Source organism: Tamandua tetradactyla, chromosome 5 (assembly GCF_023851605.1).
Source record: "Tamandua tetradactyla isolate mTamTet1 chromosome 5, mTamTet1.pri, whole genome shotgun sequence".
Taxonomy (NCBI): domain Eukaryota; kingdom Metazoa; phylum Chordata; class Mammalia; order Pilosa; family Myrmecophagidae; genus Tamandua; species Tamandua tetradactyla.
The window spans coordinates 163,864,219-163,888,933 of record NC_135331.1 but is presented as its reverse complement, the minus strand read 5'-3'; the positions used below and the strand labels follow the sequence as shown (position 1 = coordinate 163,888,933).

The 24,715-nt window shown below is 39.2% G+C and overlaps 2 long non-coding RNA genes across 11 annotated transcripts in view; one reads left to right on the top strand and one right to left on the bottom strand.

The window, feature by feature from the left end:
• Positions 1 to 22,594, bottom strand: part of LOC143682850 (uncharacterized) — a 38,282-nt gene extending 15,688 nt beyond the window's left edge. The window contains exons 1-2 of the long non-coding RNA XR_013175321.1: positions 22,562 to 22,594; positions 20,069 to 20,126 (exon numbers count right to left, since the gene is read on the bottom strand). This is a non-coding gene — a long non-coding RNA (uncharacterized LOC143682850). The remainder of the gene's footprint in view (positions 1 to 20,068; positions 20,127 to 22,561) is intronic.
• LOC143682851 (uncharacterized) overlaps positions 1 to 24,715 on the top strand; it is a 216,872-nt gene that overhangs the window by 23,873 nt on the left and 168,284 nt on the right. The gene's annotated exons all lie outside the window — the stretch shown is intronic.

Sequence of the window (24,715 nt, the reverse complement as noted above, 5' to 3'; positions counted from 1 at the left end):
TAGAAGGAAGGAAAAGCCTAGGAGAAGGATTTGTGAACAGTAGAGGAGCTATTTGGAACTCCGTAGGTCTGTTGAGTCTCCAGACTATCTAAAAACACTAAACTAGAGGCTTAGCGGTTAAGGAGAGCAGTTCTCTGGAGAAGAGGAAATCAGCTTGGGAGGTAGGATAGGACAGGACTATGGGATGAGTTCTGAGGTATGAGAAGCACCCATTCTTTTCTCAGCTTTCATCGACTTCTTGAATTTAGAGCAGGCATAAATGTCTCCTGTCATCTTCCTTTTCTGTGTCTTTCACTTCTTCTTCTCTCTTCCCTCCCCACAATGTTCCCCTTCATTGTCCTCCTACCCCTCCACAATAAAATAAGTCAAATGAGGGAGGGGTGGGGATAAGGGGGTGTGGAGATGGAGAATAAAAGTTGATATGATTGTTTGTCAAGGGTCTTTTGTAGGAGGGAGGGGAAAGAGGGATAGTGAAAAACAATTGTGAAGGAAAAGCCATATGATGTCATGTCTCCTTCCACTTTCCACTTTAAAATGCATCTTTGGCTGGAGATCTAGGTGTTTCTTGATAGGAGGGAGAACATGGAAAGATTAGGTTTTATTTCTTGGATAGGGCAACTGGTGTAGCTGTCTTGGGCTCTGCTTCCTTCCAGAGAAGTAGATGATTTTCTCCTTAGAGAAAGTATCTGGAGTAGCAGAAAGCGATACTGGGCTAAGTACCTAAAGAATTGGGAGCAGTTCATATTCTGCCACTTTTTATGTGACTTTTGAAAAAAACATCTAGATTGATTTGGCCCAGTTTCCTTGCTTGGAAAGGTAAAGAATTGACAAAAATGATCTGTAAGTTATCTCCCTCCTCTAAAGTTGATGTTTCTATGTAGTGAGTATTAAAAATAGTTTATAAATATCTAGGGACTTTTGTTTTTGCTTCATCAGCCTAAGAGTGAAAAATTACAGCAAACTTTCCAGTTCATTGTTTAAAAAAAATTCTTTCTCTTCTCTTTCCGAAACGTGAAGATCTACCCTGCCTTCTAATAGTCGCCTGGGTAGAATTTTCTATCTTAGCAAAAAGTGGCTCGACCTGGTTCAATTAATCGTTTCTGCATACCCCTAATTTAACAAGAGGAACTGGAATAGTCACAGTGTGGGGGAAGACTGAGAAAAATAAGGAAGGTATAGAAACCACTAGAGATGGAGATAAGTTAAACATTCTGGCAAATTGTCACGGTGTGTTGCTCATACTGAATGGTTAGGCCATTGGAAAGGTAGTTAAGAGAATGGCTCTAAATGCTTAGTCTAATTGCAAGCAGCTGTCGATTAGTGGAGCTTGACCAACTGTTTTTAATTCTGCTCAGTGCTGATGAAGAGACTGAGACTTTTAAGGGAAACTGGCATGAGCTGTGTGTGTGCATGAAGTTGCTTACACTTTTTTTTTTTTTTTTTGCGAGGTCATCGAGTGCAGCTAAGTACCAAGAGATTCTTTGAAATGATTTCAGGCTTTCATAATAATGGTCTTCCTAGTTTTCACCAGCATTTGTTGTGCTTTTGGTTCATCCAAATTCTGGAATGATTTTTGGGGAATGATTCATTCCCCAATTGGTTAGTGCCAATTCAGGAGCAATTTTTGTTCAATGGAGACAATAAATCCAAAATAAGAGATAATGCCATTTAAGAGTCTTCTCCTTAGGAATATTTTATTTTGTTTTTTGAATTAGAAAATATAAGAAAGTGGAAAAGTTTTAACTTGTTTCCTGTAATTGTAAAATCTGCTACAAATTATCTAAAATTGAGAGTATTTTTAGAAAATAAAGTTTTGGGTACTCAGTTTAATCAATCTGATACCTCTTTTGATGTAATTATTCTTTGCTTCTGTATTTCTCTTTTCCTAATACGGTAAGTAGTCTTTTATCAGCTTTTTTGCTGTTTTATTTGCTTTCATCTCTTGCCATATATTTAAAGAGCATTTATTTAAATGTTTCTACATTGCAAACAGAAGAGACCATTAACTAGACTAAAAGCAAGGCTTCCATGAAAGCAGAAGAGTTTTGAAGAGCTACAGTAGCTGCCTGACTGGTCAGAAAATATGCAAACATCAGAGAGTGTAAGGGAGAATGCCAATTTCTATCCATTTCACACCCTGAAATTTAGTACCTTGAAAGAGTAAGTAAATTTTCCAGGCTTGGACATGTGCAAAGATTTATCCACAGGAGATGTTCTACAATAGCCCTCAATTAAAAATATCCTAAATGTTTGAAACTGGCATTGGCTAAACAGTTGGGGTGTTCATGTGATATAATATTATGCAGACATTAAAAGTGTAGAAGAATATATAAATGACATAGGAAAGTGGTCATAAAATGTATTTGGTAAAAAAAAATCAGTTTCAAAATGAGTCCATTTTAATAAAGATATTTATATATTTTAAAAACTGTGTATGCACATGCATGTGGATAAAAAAATCAAAGTAAAAAAAGAACAAAATGGAAACATTGGTGATAGGACCATAGGTGAGTTTTATTTTATTATTTGTGTCTTTCTGCATTTTCTAAAATTTTCTCTGATGAACATATATATTCCTTTTACAATTAGGAAAACAAACTTATTTTAAAATGAGTTTCCCAACATGTCCTTTTTATATCGTAAAGAATTTTATTCCTTGTCAAGAAGAAGCTAAGAAGAGATTCATGTCCAGCAAGGGAAAAAAAAAAAATCAAGAGGGACACACTCAATAAACACCTAATTTTGTTTCTGATCTCGTGCCTGTTTGAAGCGCTCACACTTGTTTTGACTCAGCTAGATAAGTCAGCTCCTCTAAAACAGTCACAATTTCCACCAGCTGTTTTGGATGTTTGAGGTTATGTTTTTGTTTTAGTGAACTTCACTGCCTATCCCTTGAGCTAGCTTATGAACAATTGTAAAGGAAGTCTTTGAGGCAGACTCAGAGGAAAGCTGCTAATCTCATGACATCCACAAGGATCTGAAAGTGTGGCTGCATCTGTGCTGTTTCTGTTTTTCTTCTAAGGCAGGTCTCTTGATGTCAGAAAGATGAACCAGGTCCCACTGTTGGCTGGAGAGCCTGCCATCAGAGCTTTACCTGGCAATTCTGATAGATGCCTTAGGGGGCAACAGGTTTAACTAGGAAGATGTGAAGGGTTTGTGCCACTTACAAACCCTTCTTAGGTTTTGTTTCCCATGTAGTAATTCTTTTCATGAGTTCAGGGTTTTTAAGTGTGCTGGCAGGAAGCTATTTATCACTGAAAGCCACCAAAGGAGGGCTGCTGTCATCTTTGCCCAAGACCTCTGAGACTTTCCTTTGAGTTAGAAGCCAGGGGGTTCTCATTACATGATGTGGTAGGGTTTCTGGAAACTGATTTGGGGAAGAGGAAGCTGACTTATGTGGGAGTCACAATCTCAGTTGTCATTGTCTGGCCCCCCACCTCCACCCCCACCCCATAATAGCTTTTTCAAAGAATAGAAAGATGGTAAAGCGTCTAGGGGGAATTGGGATTTAGTTAGAAATATTCTAGAGATTAGTGGAGGTTTACCTGATTTGAAGTTTGCCTTAGAGAGCTCACTGGATTTAACTTAATAGTTCTTCCAATATCCTTTGCTACCACCCCCTCCCCTTTTTTCTTCCTTTCTATTTGTATGCAGAGTAATCAGGCCCAATCTTTTAAGGGCTGTTTGCAAACTGTCACTCATTGAGCACCTATCAAGAGACAACAACTGTCATGGTAACCAAGAAAACTGTCCAAAGAGCATACTTCTTTTATTCAAAAAGTTCAGAGAGGACGGAAGGAAGGCCAAAACTTGTGAAAAGGGAAATGTTGAGTGATATGATAAAGAAGTGATGTGTAGGAACAATATTTTTCTAAGAATTCTAGAGGGGCTGGCAAAGCAGTAGACCCGGCAGGTCTGCCCATCTTGAGAGAAATCACAAGTGCGGCAAAAACCAGAGCAATGTATGAGTTTGCTAAATAGAATTTCCACTTACATTAGTTAAGACCCTTTCAGCTGCAAGTGACAGAAACTCAGCTCAAGTTTAGGGGTATTCTAAATTCAGTCCCTGCTGCACCCAGACAATGTTGTTAGGGGTGACTCTCTCATCTTGTTTGGGTTTTCCTCTGCGTTGCTGTCTTGGTTTCCCTCTTCCCTCTGGGGGCAATGTCCACTAGAAGCCTCAGACTTACAGACCATTGGTTTGGCAACCCCAGTGGAAAGAGAGGGCCCCTCTCCCAACGGTTTTAACAGTAGTCCAGGGCCAACTCTCACGAGAACAACTTGGGTGACATGCTAGCTCTGAACCCATCCTTATGGGCTGGGTGTAGCACATTCTTATTGGACAGATCTGCGTTTTGGGCCCCCCTTTGTAGCTAGTGGGTGAAGTCTGTTTTATCATAAGAACTGAGAACTAGGGGGAAATAGTTTCCTAAGGGAAAATCAGGGGTTGTTTTTGAAAGAAGAATGAATGCTGGACAGGCGCTTCTACAAAGTTCCTGATGTCTTTTTCTTGCAGAATTACTTTAGTTTGGACTGTCCTAACCCATCAGAGTGGTTTTTGTAAACTTCCACCTCAATTCATATGGGGTTGGATTCCTGATTTTCTGATTTTTTGCCTCCTAGGAGTTTCTTTAATCCCTCTGCAAGTTTCTCCACTTCTGCCCAACAATTAGGTTTTCCTCTTTAGGGATTTAGGAAGGAGCAGCTCCCCTCTTCTAGGTTGTTAGGGACCTCTTTGTCTATGTTTGCATGACTAAGAGGGGTGACTCAAATGCTTAGTGCAGTGGTTTTCAAGTTGTGGTTCCTGACCAGCAGTATCAGCACCACCTGGAAACTTGCTAAAAATGCAAATTCTCAGGCCTCATCGCAGGCATACTGAATTAGAGACTCTGGAGTTTGGGCCCAGAAAACTGATATAGGGAGCCTTCTGTGTGATTTTGAGGCATGCTCACATTTTATATAAACCATTGATTTATGAAATAGTCCAATATAATCTAGTTTAGGAAGACTTTCTGAGTCCACCTAGATATTTTTGTTTTATGTTCTGCTCCCTCTAGGTTGAATCTTTCCCAAAAGGAAAATCTTTCCCAAAGGAAAGATTCAGTAATTCTTTTTATTTTTTGTATGCTATATGGTGGGTGTCACATTTCACTCTTTTTCTATGTGAGTATCCCATTACTGCAGCACCATTTATTGAATATTTTTTGTTTGTTTGCTTGTTTGTGTTTTTGGGAAATGCATGGCATGGGAATTGAACCTGGGTCTCCCGCATGGCAGATGAGAATTCTCACACTGAACTACCCTGTGCCCCCTAAGATTCAGCAATTCTTCATGCCCTCGCTGGAAGTGAAGAGGAACTTACTTTGTGCTTGGAATAAAAACTGTGCAGGGAGTTGCAGCTCAGAATACCCTATAGACTCTTTTTTTAAAAAAAATTTATTTATTAATTAAAAATAAAGAAACCAAATAAAGCAACATACATAATCAGTAATTCACAATATCATCACTTAGTTGCATATTCTTCATTTCTTAGAACATTTGCATTAATTCAGAAAAAGAAATAAAAAAACAATAGAAAAAGAAAGAAAATGAACACAGGAAAGAAAAAAAAAAAAGATTATACCTACCATACCCCTTACCTAACCTTGCTTTCATTGATCACTAGCATTTAAACTAAATTTATTTTAGCATTTGTTCCCCCTATTATTTATTTTTATTCCATATGTTCTACTCGTTTGTTGACAAGGTAGATAAAAGGAGCATCAGACACGAGGTTTTCACAATCACACAGTCACATTGTGACAGCTGTATCATTATTCAATCATCCTCAAGAAACATGGCTTCTGGAACACAGCTCTACATTTTCAGGCAGTTCCCTCCAGCCTCTCCATTACATCTTGAATAACAAGATGATATCTACTTGATGCATAAGAATAACCTCCAGGATAACCTCTCGACTCTGTTTGGAATTTCTCAGCCATTGTCATTTTGTCTCATTTCCCTCTTCCCCCTTTTGGTTGAGAAGGTTTTCTCAATCCCTTGATGCTAAGTCTCAGCTCATTCTAGGGTTTTTCTCAATCCCTTGATGCTGAGTCTCCATTCATTCCAAGATCTCTGTCCCACGTTGCCAGGAAGGTCCACACCCCGGGAGTCACGTCCCACGCAGAGAGGGGGAGGGTGGTGAGACTGCTCATTGTGTTGGCTGGAGAGAGGGGCCACATCTGAGCAACAAAAGAGGCTCTCTTGGGGGTGACTCTTAGGCCTAAATTTTAAGTAGACTTGACCTATCCTTTGTGGGGTTAAGTTTCATATGAACAAACCCCAAGACTGGGGGCTCTGCCTATAGCTTTGGTTGTCCACACTGCTTGTGAGAATATCAAGAATTCAACTTGGGGAAGTTGAATTTCTCCCTGTTCTCACCACTCCCCGAAGGGGGCTTTGCAGATATTTTTCCACTCACTGATGGAATCACTCTGGGATTCATCAGGGCACCACTCTGGACAAACCAGCAAAATCTCATGTCCTACCTGAGATTCCAAGTACTTATGGCGTTCAATCAAACTATCTACATAAGTTATATTAGGAAATGCATTAGTCAAAATATAAATTTTGTAACAAATAAACATTTTTGCTTTAGTCTCACACAGAAGGTGACATTTTAAAATATGAATTACCATCTATTTTCAGTACCCTGCAATAATGACATTCGTTTGTTCTTCCTCATGCAAAAACATTTTTAAAATTGTACCTTGTACATTTCACTATTATTATACACTTTAGGAATTCCTAGTTATACCATCTCAGTCTTTAACATCTATCTTTCTTTCTGATTTCATTTATGTCCCCAGCCCTCCTCCCTCTGTCATTCTCACATGCAGCTTCATTCAGTGTTTTAACATAATTATATTATAGTTAGGTAGTATTGTGCTGTCCATTTCTGAGTTTTTGTATCCAGTCCTGTTGCACAGTCTGTATACCCTATAGACTCTTACTGGATGTACCTTGGGGAATGAATGTACCTGGAAGTGCTGCAGCTGTTCTTATGGAGCTCAAGTTCTGATGGAAGAAAAAGACATTTAAATAGGCATTAATAGTAGAATGTGATGTGATGGAAGAGATATAAGTCATTTGGGAGCTTTCTGCAGGGTCGCTTAACCCAGACTGGGCTGATCAGGAAGTCTTATCAGGGGAAGTTAAGTCTAAATTGGGACCTGAAAGATAAATAGGAATTTTCTGGCAAAGAGAAGGAGAAGGAAATGCCAGGTAGCATATGCAAAATCCTGTAGGTGAGGGAGAACTTGGTGGGTTCAAGGACTTAGAAAAAAACTATGACTGGACTGTAAAATTTAAAGGGAGGGAAAGGTGAGGAATAAAAAGGTGAGGTGGATCCAATTATGCAAATCATATTAATTGAATTTAGTATTTATCCTGGGAGCAATAGAAACATAATGAAAGGTTTTAGGTAGAGGAAGTTAGATTACCGGGTTTGTTTTACAATGAGTGGTTGAGAATGGATTGGGGATGAGATAGGGAAGTAAGAATCAAGATTATAGACAGGAAAATAAGTCAGAAAGCTGTTGTGATAATGAAGTGAAGACAAGTTAGAAGACTGTGGTAATGAAAGGAAGGATGGCAGCCCCTTGGCCTAGGATGACAGACAGGATATTGGAGAGCAGAGGGTGCATTTGGGATACTGTGAGTGATTGAATGTGAATATGTAGACTGAGGGGAAGAGCAGTCTAAGAGGTACAGTATTCTAGTTTAGGTAACAAGTGAATGGACGTGCCATTCACTGAGACAGGAAACACGAAAAGAGGCATGAGTTTCTAGGAGAAAGTCATGAGTTCAATTTTGGACAAGTTGAGCTTGTGAAATATCCAAGAGGAGATGCCCAATATGCAGTTGCTGTCCAGGTCTGAGCTTAGGCAGGAGTCTGGGTAAGAGTAAATATTTGAGAGCTGTCTTCACATGAAGGGAACGGAAGCCAAGGAAGCAGATGAGATCACTTAGAGCATTTGAGTGGGGAGAGAGGAGGGCTTAGACAAAACCTGGACAAACCCCAGAATTAAGAAACAGACAGAGGAAGAGAAACCTGGGAAAGTGACCGAAGGATGGCAAGAAGATGTAGGAGGAAAATTAGCATATGTTAATGTCATGGAAGCCAAGGAAAGCTGGTTTCAGTACTTTCTGGAAGTGTATGATTGTAATAGCCTCAGTTCTGTACCTGACTGAGATCAAGCCAGTTCATCTCCAGGGAAGTTACGCAGTGTTACCCTTCATCTGCCAGAAACTTCTGTCACTATTCCAAATGGGTTTATTCCAGGAGACATTTTCCAGGAAACTTTGCTTTCCTGTAATTATTTTCTTATATAGATAAAATGGCACTAGCCAAGTCATAATTTACTTAAGGAGACCCCATCCCATACTTTCTTTCAATGTACTGTCCCTGTTTCTAAGTGAAGTCAAATTTCTGACACATTTTTCTCAATTCCATATCTTATCTCATGCAATTTTCAGTTTACTATACTTCACTGTGCCTCTGACACTCAGCATGCTTCCAGACAGATGGCCACAGACAGATGTGCATTTTGCAATCTCAAGTTATCCAAATGTTGTGGTAGCAGCAACACCTCTTCTGGTACCCAATTGTAATAGTGCTCTGTGGCCAGCTTGTGTCTTAAGCCACTGTTGACTTCCCCGACTGAATTACTGTCTTTCTTTCTTTTTTTTTTCTTTCTCCACAGCTGGATACTCTGGGGAGTTATTTTGGCTAGAATTAGACATGCACAGCTGATACCTCCAGCTGCACATTCTTTGGTTCTTTCTTTTTGGCTCAACAAAAGCTCTTGGTGTTTTTATAGTGTATTCAAATGGAGAGAAGTAGGGATGGTAGCCCACCCAGATATTCTTTAAAAGCATTAAAAATGATTCTTTAATTTTGGGGCCCAGTCTTGTCAGTTGAAGTGAGTAGAAGGAATAAATTAAAGTATATTGAGAACCAAAATGAATGTAGGTACTCTAGACAATTCTTATTTTGCTCCTTAATGATCAAATTATCAATAAGATGGATGTAGTATTCTAGACCTAATTATGCAGCCAATGAAATGAAAAAGATGATGCAGTAAATTTGCGAAGAATTTCCATCCAGAACTATAACATGCCATGAAAGCTTAAGGTCCAACATAGAATCTAGCATGGCAAAACTATGGGAATTAATTCATTGCTGTTGGTATTACCTTCAGGCTGATGGTTTTCAAATCTACTTTTCTAGGTCCATCTTCTCTCCTAAACCTTAATCCATGGTCTCCAATTATCCACTAGCTCTTTTTACCTCAAAGTCTTGCTAGCCCTACCTCGGATTTCATAGTTTCCTACTCAGTCCACTTCGTCCTCTTCAAACATACTTCTCCCAATTTTTTTCTGTCCTTATTAACCCTCCTAAACTTCTCACTTGAGGCCTCCAAGTCTTCTTTGACTCTTCCTTCTCCTGCATATACCCGGACTGTAGCCCAACTCCTCTTGCTCACCCCACTGGATCTCTCTGCCTCTCTTTTCCTCCTACTGTGGTCAGACCAGATGAGAGTTATATACTTTTGGGGGAGACTGCAGGCATTTCCTAAGTTGCCCTTTTTTTATTTGTTCTCTTTTGAATCCTTCACATAAAGAGATGCCAAGTTAATCTTCCAAAATACTGTTTCATACCACCACTTCTCTCTATATATTCTAATTATTTATTTTTTATTGATATATATTATATATTCATGTACCATGTAACCATTCAAAGCGCATAATCTATGGTTCACTATTATCACATAGCTGTGCATTTATCATTACAATTGACTTTTTTTCCCCTTTTTTGTGAAAAATAATGTATATACATAAAAAGCAATAAATTTTAAAGCACATTGTAACAATTAGTTGTAGAATAGATTTCAGAGTTTGGCATGGGTTACAATTCTACGATTTTAAGTTTTTACTTCTAGTTGCTCTGAGATAATGGAGACTAAAAGAAATATCAGTATAATGATTCAGCACTCATACTCATTTGTTAAATCCTGCCTTCTCTGTATAACTTCACCATCACCTTTGATCTTTCTCCCAATCTTTAGTGGTATTTGGGCTATGCCCATTCTAGCTTTTTCATGTTGGAAGTGGCTGTCAATAATATGGGATGGGGGATGGAACTAGCTGATGTTCTAGAGAAACTGGCCCATCTGTATTTCAGGATTTATCTAGTTCAGGCACCCACCTGGAGTTTGTAGGTTTTTGGTAAGTTACCCCAGTGCATGGAAACTTTGTAGAATCTTATATAGCACCCTAGGTGTTCTTTAGGATTGGCAGGAATGGTTTTGGTTGGGGTTTGGCAAACTATGATAGGTAGCAATGTCTCACTGAAGCTTACATAAGAGTGACCTCCAAAGTAGCCTCTTGACTCTATTTGAACTCTCTCAGCCACTGATGCCTTATTTGTTACACTTTCCCCCTTTTGGTTAAGATGGCATTGTTGATCCCATAGTGCCAGGGGCAGGCTCATCATCTCCCACGCCTCCAGGGAAACTTTCATCCCTGGATTTCATGTCCCACATAGAGGGGAGGGCAATCATTTCACTTGCAGAGCTGGGCTTAGAGAGAGAGAGAGGCTGGATCTAAGCAACAAAAGAGGTCCTCCGAAGTAACTCTTAAGTATACCTATAGGTAGGCTAAGTTGCTCTGCTACATACATAAGCTTAAGAGCAAGCCTCAAGATCAAGGTCTTGGCCTATTGATTTGGGTGTCCCTAATGTTTGACACAGTATCTGGGGTTTCCTGAGTGGTTAAGTTTAATAGTTCTATATTTTTTCTCCATCCCTCAAGGGACTTTGCCAATACTTTTTGATTATCTGCTTAATATACTCTGGGATGTATCCAGGCATTACATTAAGCTACATAGGATTAAGGGCTCTCATTCGTATTCTTGGCTCCCTGTGTTTGGATTGTTTAAATGTAGATTATGTGCTACTGAAAATTTAGGTTCTGGACAAAATAAACCTTTCTTCCTTTGGTCTCAAAGAGTAGATGAGGTTTTAAAATATAGACAATGTCTTCCTTACCCCTGTGTTCTGAATTACCTTAATTCTGACCTGATGGGCTTCATTCTTATGTCTAAATACCAGGTTATACGTATATAAAACAGCCTTTTAACATTCAGAAATAACAATTACCACTCCAGACTAAATGTGACTGCTATAAGAGCTTATAATCTAGGCCCCAGTTTTCTTTTCTTTTTTTTTCTTTTTTTAACTTTTTAATTAATTAAAAAAAATTAACAAACAAAACATTTAGAAATCATTCCATTCTACATATATAATCAGTAATTCTTAATATCATCACATAGTTGCATATTCATCATTTATTAGTACATTTGCATCGATTTAGAAAAAGAAATAAAATGATAATAGAGAAAAAAAAACTACACGCACCATACCCGTTACCCCTCGCTTTCATTTACCACTATTTCAAACTGAATTTATTTTAACATTTGTTCCCCCTATTATTTATTTTTATTCCATATGTTCTACTCTTCTGTTGATACAGTAGCTAAAAGGAGCATCAGACATAAGGTTTTCACATTCACAGAGTCTCATTGTGAAAGTTATATCATTGTTCAATCATCATCAAGAAACATGGCAACTGGAACACAGCACTACATTTTCAGGCAGTTCCCTCCAGCCTCTCCACTACATCTTGAACAACAAGGTGATATCTACTTAATGTGTAAGAATAACCTCCAGGATAACCTCTCGACTCTGTTTGGAATCTCTCAGCCATTGACACTTTGTCTCATTTCCCTCTTCCCCCTTTTGGTCGAGAAGTTTCTCTCAGTCTCTTGATGTTAATTCTCAGCTCATTCTAGGGTTTTTCTCAGTCCTTTGATGCTGAGTCTCAGCTCATTCCAGGATCTTTGTCCCACGTTGCCAGGAAGGTCCACACCCCTGGGAGTCATGTCCCAAGCAGAGAGGGGGAGAGTGGTGAGACTGCTCATCATATTGGCTAGAGAGAGAGGCCACATCTGAGCAACAAAAGAGGCTCTCTTGGGGGTGACTCTTAGGCCTAAATTTTTTTTTTTTTTTTTTTTTTTTTTTTTAAAGGAAAGACAGAGAGAAGGAAGGAAGGATAGAAGGAAGGAAGAGAGGAAGAAAGGGAAACATCTTTTAAACATTTTCTTGTTTTATTGTATTTTGTTTCTCCGTTTTCGTTACATGGGCTGGGGCCGGGAATCGAACCGAGGTCCTCCGGCATAGCAGGCAAGCACTTTGCCCGCTGAGCCACCGCGGCCCGCCCATTAGGCCTAAATTTTAAGTAGACTTGACCTATCTTTTGTGGGGTTAAGTTTCATGTGAACAAACCCCAAGACTGGGGTAGGCCCCGGTTTTCTTATAAATATTTTCTAAATGAGACCATATCATATTTGCTGTTTTGTTTCTGGCTTATTTTGCCTCACCAAATATCCCACAGGTTCATTCACATCGTTGCATTCCTCGCAACTTTGTTCCTTTTTGGAGCAACACTTCTCTATTTTAAAGAATTCCATAGTTCCTGTTATCCTCAGGATGAGTCTAAGACTCCCTCAAATGATTTTGAGGGTTTAGCATAATCTCTTCAGCTGCCCTCCCTGAGATCAGGCATTGCTAGCTGCACATTTTTACTGAGCTTCACTGTTCCAGCCTGTTAAAATAATTTTGAGTCTTTCTGCCATCGAATATGCTAATTATCCAGCCGAGTTTTCTATCAGTTGCCTTATAAGAAAATGTACTTTACACTTGATTTGGTTGTTGGTAAATACCACTTAATATGATGGAATAAGAACATGAGTATATGCCTCAGAGATTTCTGTAGCACTGAATTTTTTGGACTGGGGAATAAAGTTGTCATTAGGTTACTGAGAATGATCCTTTTTCTCCTCTGGTATCCGTACCTAAAAATGTCATGGCCTTTTGCATCATTCCTTTACTTATTCATCAAACATTTATTGATCACCCATCCTCCAAACGTAATTCTTTCATGTAGGTAAGGCTGTTTGGAACCTACTTCCATCAAGAAATACAAAGGCCAGGGTGGGCCACGGTGGCTCAGCAGGCAAGAATGCTCACCTGCCATGCCAGAGGACCCGGGTTCGATTCCCAGTGCCTGCCCATGTTAAAAAAAAAAAAATACTGAGGCCACTTTTATTTGTTTGTTTGTTGATATTTGATGGGCTTATTGGAGGCAAAAATTGTTGATGAGGAGGTTGAGCCCTGCGAAGAGCATCTGGACATTTGCTTTACAATCCAACAAATAACTCCCATCTTTTTTATGTCGTTCTGGTTACTTTTGCTATATAACAAAACCACCCCAGTTATAGTAGTGGAAAACGACACCTATTTTAATATACTTTTGGGTCAGGAATTCAATAAGGGTACAATGAGGATGATTTATTTTAGCCTTTCTCTCCATGTCTGAAGCTCAACAGGGAAGACTCAAAAGCTGGGGTTGACTCACAGCCGGGGGCTGGAATCATCTGAGAACTGTTCACTCACATGCTGGCACGTGGGCTAGGAGGATGGGGAGTTAGTGCTGCCAACTGGAGTGCCTTCAAGTGGCCCCTCTGTGTGGCGTGCTTCCTCACAGTATGGCAGTCCCCTTCTTACTGTCTGGCTCAGGGCTCCAATCATGTGTGTCCCTGTGAATAAGATGGACCCACATTATCATTTATGACCAAGCTTCAGAGTATAGTGCTAGAGAGTCAGAAGCTGCTCAGATTCATGAAGAGGGGCTGTAGGTCCCACATTTCACTGGGAAGAGTGTCAGAGAATTTGCAGGTGTATTTAAAATTTGCCGCATTTATGAATCGAGGAATCAGCTGTAACTACCACCTTTGGAAACTTGATTCAGTGGTCTGGAGTTTTGGGAACTTTCACAGCTTATTTGGTGTTGGGGACTGAATCATGTACTCCAGAGAAACATGCCCTTAGACTCACAGGAATGGATTCACACTCACAGGAATGAATTAAGTTTTTAGTTAAGATGTGGCCAACTGAATCAGAATGGGGCTTAATCCTTTTTCTGGGGGACTTATAGAGAAGGTCACAGAGAGAAGCAGAGGAAGCAATCAAATTAAGCCAGGGTTAGATATTTTTAGTCTTGAGCCTTTTTAATAAAAAGGAATCTGTATAAGAACTTATCTGTTTTCTCTTTTATTTGTCATAGGCTAGACTTGATATTTATTTTAAGACCTAAAAAAGGTGCTTCTGAGAGTTTCAGCATTTGACAGCTGGTAATAAGTGGGGAAACGTCATTACATAAACCCCCATTTGGGTTAAGAGGCAGGTGGTATTTTTGGAGAAGTCAGTGTCAATGTGAGGCTGTAGCTGCACTGACCGCCTCCAGCCCATCTGCAGAGACATTTCTGTCTCTGGCAAATAAAGCCCCCTCTTTCTGCCTGCTTTGACTGCCTCCCCCGAGTTCCCCTTTTTCTGGACCTTGAGTTTCAACTTGATGAGTCATCCAGAGGACGGGGCCATTGGATTCTACCTGGCAAGAACTTCAGATGTGGCTATGGGAGTCCAGTTTTCTGCTCTGATAAATCTGTGTTGACGTTCATTAAACAAATATTTATTGAGTCGTTTATGTGCCAAGTTCTGTGCTAGGTAATATCATTATAAAAATGAGCAAAAATAGACATTGTTCCTGCCTTCATGGGGTTTGCATGTGGGGAGGACTGACATGAATCAAACAGCTACACAATTAAACAAGAAGTGGCAATTTATTTAGCTGGTGCATTGAATGAAGCTTATGCCGAGTGAGTTTGACAGTGGGAGAGCAGGGGAGGCTTCACTGGTTGAACCAACAGCTGAGGCACGAATAGGGAGTAAATTTGGAAAGCATGTGAGAGTGATCCAGGCAAAGGGAAGGAGAAACCTGGGGAAGGAAGGAAGAGGTTGAGTTGGAAGGCTCAGGATAAGAAAAGACCAGTGGGAACGGCACAGAGTAAGGAGCAGGGTGGAAGGGTAGGTTGGAGAGGAAGGTGAGACAGGCGGTGTGAAGCCTGGAGACCATGGTAAGGAGTTTTGTCTTTATCCAAAGAGTATGGGAAAGGCCTTGAAGGGTTTTAAGAAGGGGTGGTGTGATTAAATTTGCATTTCCCAAGTGCACTTTCATGCTATCAGAAGAAGACTGGTGTATATGATGGCCAAGAATTCCTGTTATGGTCTTAAGGTATATTAGAACATTCATGGATCACTAGGATATTCATCACTGTCCTGCATGCTTTGCCCTACATACGGTGTTTTATTTTGTTTTAACTTGTCTCTCTTACTACAACTACATTGGCAGTTCTTTGGAGGCAGGGACTATATCTTTTTTTTTTTATTAGAAAAATCTTATTTTGGTAACAATACATAATAAAACACTTGCCATTTAACCATTTTTCTGTGTACAATTCAGTGGCATTAATTACATTTTCAGTGCTGTGCTAGCCACCATCCATTACCAAAACTTTTTCATCACCCCAAATAGAAATGCTGTACCCATCAAGTAATAACTCCCCATTCTCCCATATCCCCAACCCCTGGTAGTTTCTAATCTCCTTGTTTCTATGTATTTGCTTATTCTAGATATTTCATATAAGTGGAATTATACAATACTTGCCCTGACTTATTTTATTCAGCATAATGTTTACAAGGTCCATGCATGTTGGAGCATGTATCAGATCTTCATTCATTTTTTCTGGCTGAATAATATTCCATTGTATGGATATACCATATTTTGTCTATCCATTCATCTGCTGTTGTACATTTGGTTGTTTCCACCTTTTGGCTATTAAGAATAATGTGCCCACGAACACTGACATACAAGTATCTGTTTGAGTTTCTATGTTCAGTTCTTTTGAGGCAGGGATCATATTTTGTTCACCAATCTATCCCTTGTGCCTAGGATGGTGTCTGGTACATGATATGTATGCATTAAAAATTTGTGGATAAGTGATCCTGAATGGGGTAGTTTTTTCAAAAGTGTCTTTTGAAGAATTAGGGTAAAACCGTCATCAGTAGTTCTGGGTAGCAGACGACTAGAATTAACATGAAAATTGTTAGCTCTTATTGCTAGCTTCCTTTCTTTGGCATGATGTATAGTTGCATTTTTACTTATTTTGCATAGATTGCCTATTTTAGAAAACAATAATTTTTAAAATGGACTTTTTGCTTTGAAATGAATTTAAATTTACAGAAAAGTTGCAAAGATAGTACAGAGAGTACAGAGACTTTCTGTATATCCCTCACCCAATTTCCCCTGCTAACATCATATATAACCATGGAACATTTGTCAAAACAAAGAAACTGACGTTAGTGTACTCCTGTTTCCCAAACTCCTGACTCTAGAGTTTATTTGGCTCTCACAGATATGTCCATGGATGCTGTTCTGTTCCAGGACCCTATCAAGGTTTCCCTATTGCATTTAGTTATCATGTCTCCCCTGTCTCCTCTTGTTTGTGGCAGTTTCTCAGTAGTTCCTTGTTTGTCATGACCTTGACCATGTCTTGAGTGCTGGACAGATATCCTGAAAATGTACCCCCACGCCCCAATCTGTGTTTGTCTGAAGTTTTTTTCATGATTACACTGGGGTTATGGATTTTTGGAAAGAATATCACAGAGGTGAAGTACCCTTCTTGTTACAACAAATGAGGGAATAATGATGACTTTAACCTTTATACTTGGTTAAGTCAACATTTGCCAGGTTTCTCCAATATTAAGTTATTATTTTTCTACTTCCCTCATGTATTCTTTGGAAGTGAGTCACTAACTTTAGCCCACCCCCAAGAAAGGAGGAGGTAGGGGATAAGTTCCATCTCCTAGTGTGGAGATTGTCATATATATTATTTGGAATTCTTCAGGAAGGAAGATTTGTCTTTTCTTCTTCATTAATTTATTAAATCATTTTCTTAAATCAGAATGGACTCATATATATTTATTTTATACTTTGCATTATAATCTGATACTACGTTATTTTTTTTCTTGCTTAAATTGTTCCAGCTTTGGCCATTAGGGGCACTTTCAGATGGTTCTTGAGTCACTTTGACATGCCCCCATCCTTTCATTTATTGAGCATCTCCTTAATTTCCTGGTACTACCCAATACTCTAAGACTCATCTTGCATTTCCCTGATTCAGCCACTTCTCCAAGGAGCCCCAGTTCCTTTGATTGAGGAATAGTGTTTAGAAGCTAAGATACTGGTGTTTGGGCACCAATTGTTACGGGGTCTTATTGCTTTTAGATTCTCTTGGCAGAGAGAGCTAGGAAACGTATGCATACTAACTGCGTACATACAAATCTATAATTATTTCTGTCTATACATCTCTCTATATTTTAAACTAACATGAATTTATACTGATGTGCCTGACTCTAATCCAGCACCACAGGGTTGATTCAAGCCTTCCTTTCTTCTTACCTGTAAATTCCTCTCCAACAACGGGAAGGAAACCTAGCGCCCACCATCCACTATCATTTTGTAATCATTAGTTCTTCTCTGGTGTAAATGTAAAGCAGTTTCAGTATTTTTAACCTGTAACCCTGTGCAAAATTCACCAAGAGTCTCTCTATATAGTTCCTTTTATCTTTAACAATTTTTTATGAAAAATTGGTATAACATAGTAGCTGAGAAAACAGTCTCTAAAGCCAGATTTACTGGGTTCAAATCCTGGCTCCATCACTTAGCAGGTGAAAATCCTTGTTGAATTACTTAACCTCTCTTTCTCCTCACTTATAAAATTGGGATAATAATGGTATTAATCCATGGGATTGTTTGATAATTAAATGAGTTCATTTATGTAGAATATTAGAATATTGCCTGGCATTCAGTAAACACTTTCTATTAAAATGCTAGCTATTATTGTTACAGGGCAGGAATAACATCTATTTTAATTGTTACCAGAATAATGCCAGGTATATTAGGGTAACATATGCTTTTGAATGATAGCATCATCTTTACTTACTTACTATCTTTCATCACTTCAGTGAAGGGATATGGACACAACTTCCTTTTATATTTTCTTCCATTCAGCCACTGGTGTTATCTTTCTGTATGGAGTTAGTTTATCATTTATTTCTCCACCAAATTCTCGTAATTCAGAAAACCTGTTAAAACCTAGGTCCAAAGTTTTAAATGCATTAACCCCTTAGACTTTGGCAACCCTAGAGATCATGAACCATAACCGCCTCTCTGTGTCCCCAGCTTCTAGTGCATTGCTGGAATAAAGAATGAAGGAATTTCTTGACCAAAATGTGGAAGAGAGAAATGAGACAAAATAAAGTGCCAGTGGCTGAGAGATTTCAAACAGAGTCGAGAGGTTATCCTGGAAGTTATTCTTATGCATTATACAGATATCCCTTTTTAGTTTATGGTGTATTAGAGTGGCTGGAGGGAAGTCCCTGAGCTGTAGAGCTGTGTTCCAATAGTCTTGTTTCTTGAAGATGATTGTGTAATGATATACCCTTTACAATGTGACTGTGTGATTGTCAAAACCTTGTGTCTGATGCTCCTTTTAACTAGAGTATGGACAGATGAGCAAAAAATATGGATAAAATAATTAAGCAAATAATAGGGGGAACAAAGGTTAAAATAAATTGGGTAGATGGAAATACTAGTGATCAATGAGAAGGAGGGGTGAGGGGTATGGGATATATGAGTTTTTTCTTTTTTACTTCTTTTTCTGGAGTGATGCAAATGCTCAAAACAATGATCATGGTGATGAATACACAACTATGTGATGATATTGTGAGCCATTGATTGTCCACCATGTATAGAATGTTTGTATATTAAGAATGTTTGTGTGTTTATATGTTGCTTTATTAATAAAAATATTTAAAAAAAAGAATGAAGAATTAAATAATAGTGATTGAGAAGGCCAGCAGTCTAAGGCATATATCCAGTTGCTGGTTTCTTAATTCTTTTATTATTAAGCCTGCTTCTTTGTGGTTACCACTGTCTGGAAAATCACAGATTTTCATAAACCTTGAAATAGAGATTTGGGGCTTCACTCAAAAAAATTTATGATAATGTTCTGCCTATTGTTATTAATACTGTGCAGCAAAACAGCCATGGTTTCTGCCCGGTGGCCGTCAGCACTTCTGGGCAGGATCATGTGTTACTGGCATTTTAATTAAGCTTCAATGAACCCAGCTGCAACGAGTCAGCAGAGTTTTTCAAATTATTTTTCACAGTTGGGGTTTCATAAAATACATATTCCCCCCACCATTTTCCCTTTACACTAAAACACAAACAAAAAAAAGCACGAGCCAAAAAAAAAAAAACCTACAATGCACGAAAACTAGATGCCTTTGACAATGGGTAAATTAAATTGATATATGGCTACTAATTTTTTTCATGGCTACTAATTTTTGAATCATTAAAATATAAAATTGAACCAACAGCAGATGCTTAATCCTATGAGTCATTTTAAGCTGCTTTGTTAAATGCCCTGCTTCTCAGAAACACAGCAGTGTTTTATTTGGCAAAAATACCTGAAAGTAGAAATTCTGTGTGAATTTCTAAGGTTCAAGAAATTTTTTTTCCGCTTTATTTTAAATATCTTTAAGGCACTATAGATTTCAGGATTAGTGTGTGGAACCATGGCGAAATTTGAGGTGTGATGCTCAAATCCACATAACCCAAAGTGAAATGGAGGACATTGTCTGGGAAACCAGCAAAGGGGCAGACAGCTGCTTTGGCTAACAAGCCAGACACTTTAGGTCAAAGCAGTTCATATTACTGAGCAATGACCAATGAGTTATTTTCATTCTTTTTCTGAGATTTTGCTTTTTGCCTGCCATCAGAGACTCAGGTCCCGGTCTCTTCAGCAGGAACTGTTTTTAGGAATTCATTTCTACCCCACCCAGGCTTGGTTTGCTCCTACTTAGCTAACGTAGAATTATTTCTGCCAGATAAACCAACTCTTGGGCCTCCAGTTCTTCTTTTGAAAAAAATCATCCCAAACACCTTCATGGGCTTTTTTTTCCCCCATGTCCCATCCCTGCCTTTTTCCAAGGCCCACACTTACCTATTCCTGTTATTGTGGAGGAGGCTGGGAGGTCCAGGCTACCAGCAAATTTTGGTTGCTATAATTTGAGTGGAAAAAAGAAGAGGCCAAGAATAAGTGCCATTCATTACTGGTTAGCTCCCAGATCTCCTGCTGCTTGGAAAACAGATCGCGCTAAGCGTCCTGAGTGTGGGATTTTTGAGATCTCACGACCTGTACACAGCTGTGGTGCCACAGTGGTTAATCTACCACAGGGGAATTGAGGTGTGGTAGGCAGGGTTATTTACCGGGGGAAATGACTTGGCCATTTCTGGGGGAAATTTGTTGTAAAATAAAGTTCTGCATATGATACCATTGATTGAGTTGCTCAACACACTTCATAGAACAAGAAATTTTCCTGTTAAAGAGCAGATGTTGCCATATTTTACCAATAGGAAAATAAATTAGTTTCCTTAGAACCCACAGTCATTGAGAGAGTGGTGGTATCTAGGAAGAGAGCCTGAATCTTATAACCAGGAAGAGCCTGTAATTTCCAGACTTAGCTTGTTGACTGGCTTATCCTCACTGTAGCTGGCTATGAACTGGCCAACCTGTCCACTCCACTCAGGTGGTTGTAAACGGGCTGCCAACATTGACAGCCCATTTAGGCTGCCAAGAAGAAGAACAAGAAGAGCTGTTTGGAACCTCTTCTTGTCATCTGTGCCCAGCCTCCCAGCTATTTCCTGGCTTCAACGTCTGCCTCCAGGCTTCTTTAGACTTCATCATGGCCTCCAGGCTGCCAGTGTGGCCTCTGCGGCAGAGGGAGGGAAAGGTGACTTTGACATATTTGCCCTTTAATGCGATAGTATTTTATAGGAAGAGTTCCTTCAAAGGCCCATAACTATATCATGGGCAAATTGTTTTATGAGTACTGTGTAGAGAGAATGGTCATGTTATAGAATACTTTAGAAGAAATCAAATCATACAGCAGGGTGTGGGGTTATGATTTACCAGCTTTGGGGGAGGTAGAACAGGTTATTTCCCTGGCCAGATGGTGACTAATCAGGTCCCGGCCAGACACAGCCAACTGTGTCTGGGCAGTGTGGGTTCAGGGCAGGGCCCAGTTGGAGATGTAAACCGTGAAGACTTGTTCTTCTCAAGGGATCTGCCTCCCTTGCCCTTTCTCCATGCAAAATGTAAGAGCTGAGGTGGCAGGTGACAAGGTGCGATGGGGCCAGACAAGCTTTGGAGTCAGAAGATCTGAGTCCAAAATCAGTGTTTGCCTTTATCAAGATTCTTAACTCATTTGAGCCTCAATTTTCCATCTCTAAAATGGGAATTTAAAACACCCAATATATTGGGTTGTTGTAATGATTAGAAATAATCTGTGTAATGCCTGACACGTGACAGCTATTCAATTAATAGTAGCTATGATTATTGATTGAAAAACTCTGCTAAGCAATGATGGCAGCATGTAACATATCAAAGATTTTAATTATTCTACTCTGAGCACCTGACATCTATTAGAAAAACACATGAAAAAACAAACTTCTGTTAAAATATTTTCCCCCTGCTCCATTGAAACATATCCAATGTCATTTGTAAAATTCAGAAAATCAATTCCACGGCTAATATTTTAAAACATTTTTTCTTCTATATATGTATAAATAAAATTGATTTTATGACTTATATATGGTTTTATATCCTACTATTTTAACCTAGCATTATAATGAAAATAAAAACTCTTTCTCAAGTGCCTTATTTTCATGTAAGGGGAAGTTTCTGAAAATTTTCTCTTCAATGGAACCATATATGCCTAATTTGTGTGCTTATCCAACACAGAAGCAAATTCCTAGAAAAGTGTGAAATTCTTTGCTAAATGGAACATTCAATTTTATTGCCAAAAAATAAGCACAAAACTGAAGAGAATCTGTTTAGTGACTGGTAAGTCCACGGGAATGGTATGTTAATGAGGCTGTTCATAAGATACATTTAAAAGAATTTGTTTTGTGTTATGGAAAATTTCGAACAAGCAAAAACAGAAAGGATAATATACTGACCCTCTGAGCATACCTTTCCTGCAGCTTTAATATTATGACACAAAGCCACTCTCGTTTTACCTGTACCCCAAGTTTTTACCATCTGCTACCTTCCCAGATTATTTTGCTGTCAATCCCAGATATCCCTTGATTTTGCACATAGCATTTTGTAGAGTTGACTCTGGGTTGCTCTGTGCTTTCTGGTTTATACTCACTACTGCTGTGGGAAAAGACCCGGGCTTTAGCATCAGATATGTAGGTGTTCAAATCTAAGGCCCACCACAAATTAGCTGTGGTGTAGGAGAAACCAAGGCTCTGAAAATCTCAGCTGTAGAATGGATATAATGCATCATACGGTTACTGTAAGAACCGTCTATGCATATATATTTTAAATATATAATATTTAATATAAACAGATATGTTTATATATTAAGCATTTGATTATAAATTTATTAGGTCCCCCTCAGTTGGTAGACGCTCAACAAATAGTATATACCTTCACTTCCAACCTGTTTCTGGCTCCTGAGAGCTGCTCTTTAAGGCTGACCTCCTTAATTGTGGCATCTTGGAATCCCTGGGGATCAGTCCTCATTCTTCTTGACCCTTGAAGCAGTTTCCCTGGGTCTGACTCCTTCTATTAGGATATGTCCTGAGCCAACCTTGACAAGACAAGAATTAGCACTTCTACCACTCAGTGGGTGAGGCCTAGAATTGCTTTTTTTCCCCTTAAACTTCGTACCTTGAAGTAATTTCATATTTACACATCTAAGAACAAAAATATTCACTTATATAGCCAACTTAAGTAGAGTTATTGAGTTCAAGAAGTTGAACATTGGTATGAATCTCACAGTCTGTATTCCAGTTTTTTCATATGTCACAATAATGGCCTTTTGGGCCTTTTCCCTTCCAGTTCAGGATCATGCACCACATTTAATCTTTTTTTTTAATTGCAGAAACATATCTACCACATGAACTTTTCCTTCTCGATCACTCCCAAGCACACCATCCAGTGGGATTAATCACCTTCACAATGTTGTGCTGTCTTTACCACCTCTAGAATTGCTCTTTTTGCTCAGTGTCTGGTATGTGAAGTACCATAGAGAACCCTGGATCCTTGAGTAGCCTGCACCCTCTCTAGTACCCTCACTAGATTGAGCTAGTCCAGTTTTCTGAGATAGTTTCCTTATATGGTGCTACCTTCATTTTCCTATTGGATCTGGAATTGACCCTCCTGTTGTTGAAGGGCCCTGAAGCTCATCCTGGCTTTTTTGATTGAATGATTAATTGAGCTATTGAGGCAAAATCACCTTTATCGGGACATGACTTGTTGAGGGAAGGGCATCTCCTGAAGTGTCCATGAGTGGCTGGGATAAGGTTATAACAAAGGGTGAGTGGAGCTCAGAATGGTAGTCACTGAAAGGCTGAGGTGGACCAGGGCTGGGGTAGGCACAGGCAGAGGTGTAGCAGCACTAATACTTCTCTTAGAGAGGGTTAGCACCCTGGGAGGGGCAGCTCTACAGCATGAACACACTTGATCTGGGGGTAGAAGCAAAGAGCTATGTAATGGGATTGGATGTGGCAGGCATTTTGGGAAATGTTGAGGTTGGGCTGTTGCGCTTTCATGGTACAGAAGGCTTTCGCCTAGTTGGCTAGCTCTTTTTTGTACTTTCTCCACAAATCTGCTCTTGCTTCCTAGAGGGGGAGGTCTTGCAAGGGCAATAATATTTGTGCAATATTGCACTTCCCATTTAACTTCAGCTGTTAGGCAACCCATGTAGTCCAGTCTCAAATGACTACATTTAAAGAAACAGCACAAACAGGAATTCCAACCTTTCTTTAAGATTCTCGTCAACATTTAAATGTTTTCTGGTACATAGTTCACAACAATTCATCCCCCTCATCTCTCCCCCCAAAACTGTCTATTTCATTTACTTAGTATCTGATATTTTTTTTTGTCCCCTCTCTTGTCTGCCTCGTTCTCCCAAGCATGTCTTCCAATTTAAAACACACACCTTCCTACTCTCCAACTAATTTAGGTTTTCTCTATTTTTCCCTAGAGAACATATATATATATATATATATCTTTTTTTTTTTTTTTTTTTTGTATGGGCAGGCACCAGGAATCGAACCTGGGTCTCCAACATGGCAGGCAAGAACTCTGCCTACTGAGCCACTGTGGCCTGCCCCCTAGAGAACATATTGGCATAGGTTTTTCTTTCTTCAGATAATGAGAAGAAAGAGGCTAAACAAGAAATGAGAAATGCTTCAGTGATCTATTAGCAGGGAAAGTTGAAGACCTTTATTTTTGTTATCACGGAACTATCAGTTATTGCCCGAATGCTTGCTTACCCACACCCCTTTTATGAATGTGCCGAATGTGTGCATTGATCTTCTACCTGCCTTCCCAGTGTAATGACTCCATTTGCTTTCTGTGTGGTTTCAGGCCCACTGCTTATGTTGCTGAACTATGTACCAGAAAACATTTAAATGTTGATGAGAGTCTTAAAGAAAGGTTGGAATTCCTGTTTGTGCTGTTTCTTTAAATGCAGTCATTTGAGACTGGACTACATGGGTTGCCTAACAGCTGAAGTTAAATGGGAAGTCAACCCCATTATGACAAGGACTCATCTTGAACTTCCCTGGAAGAATT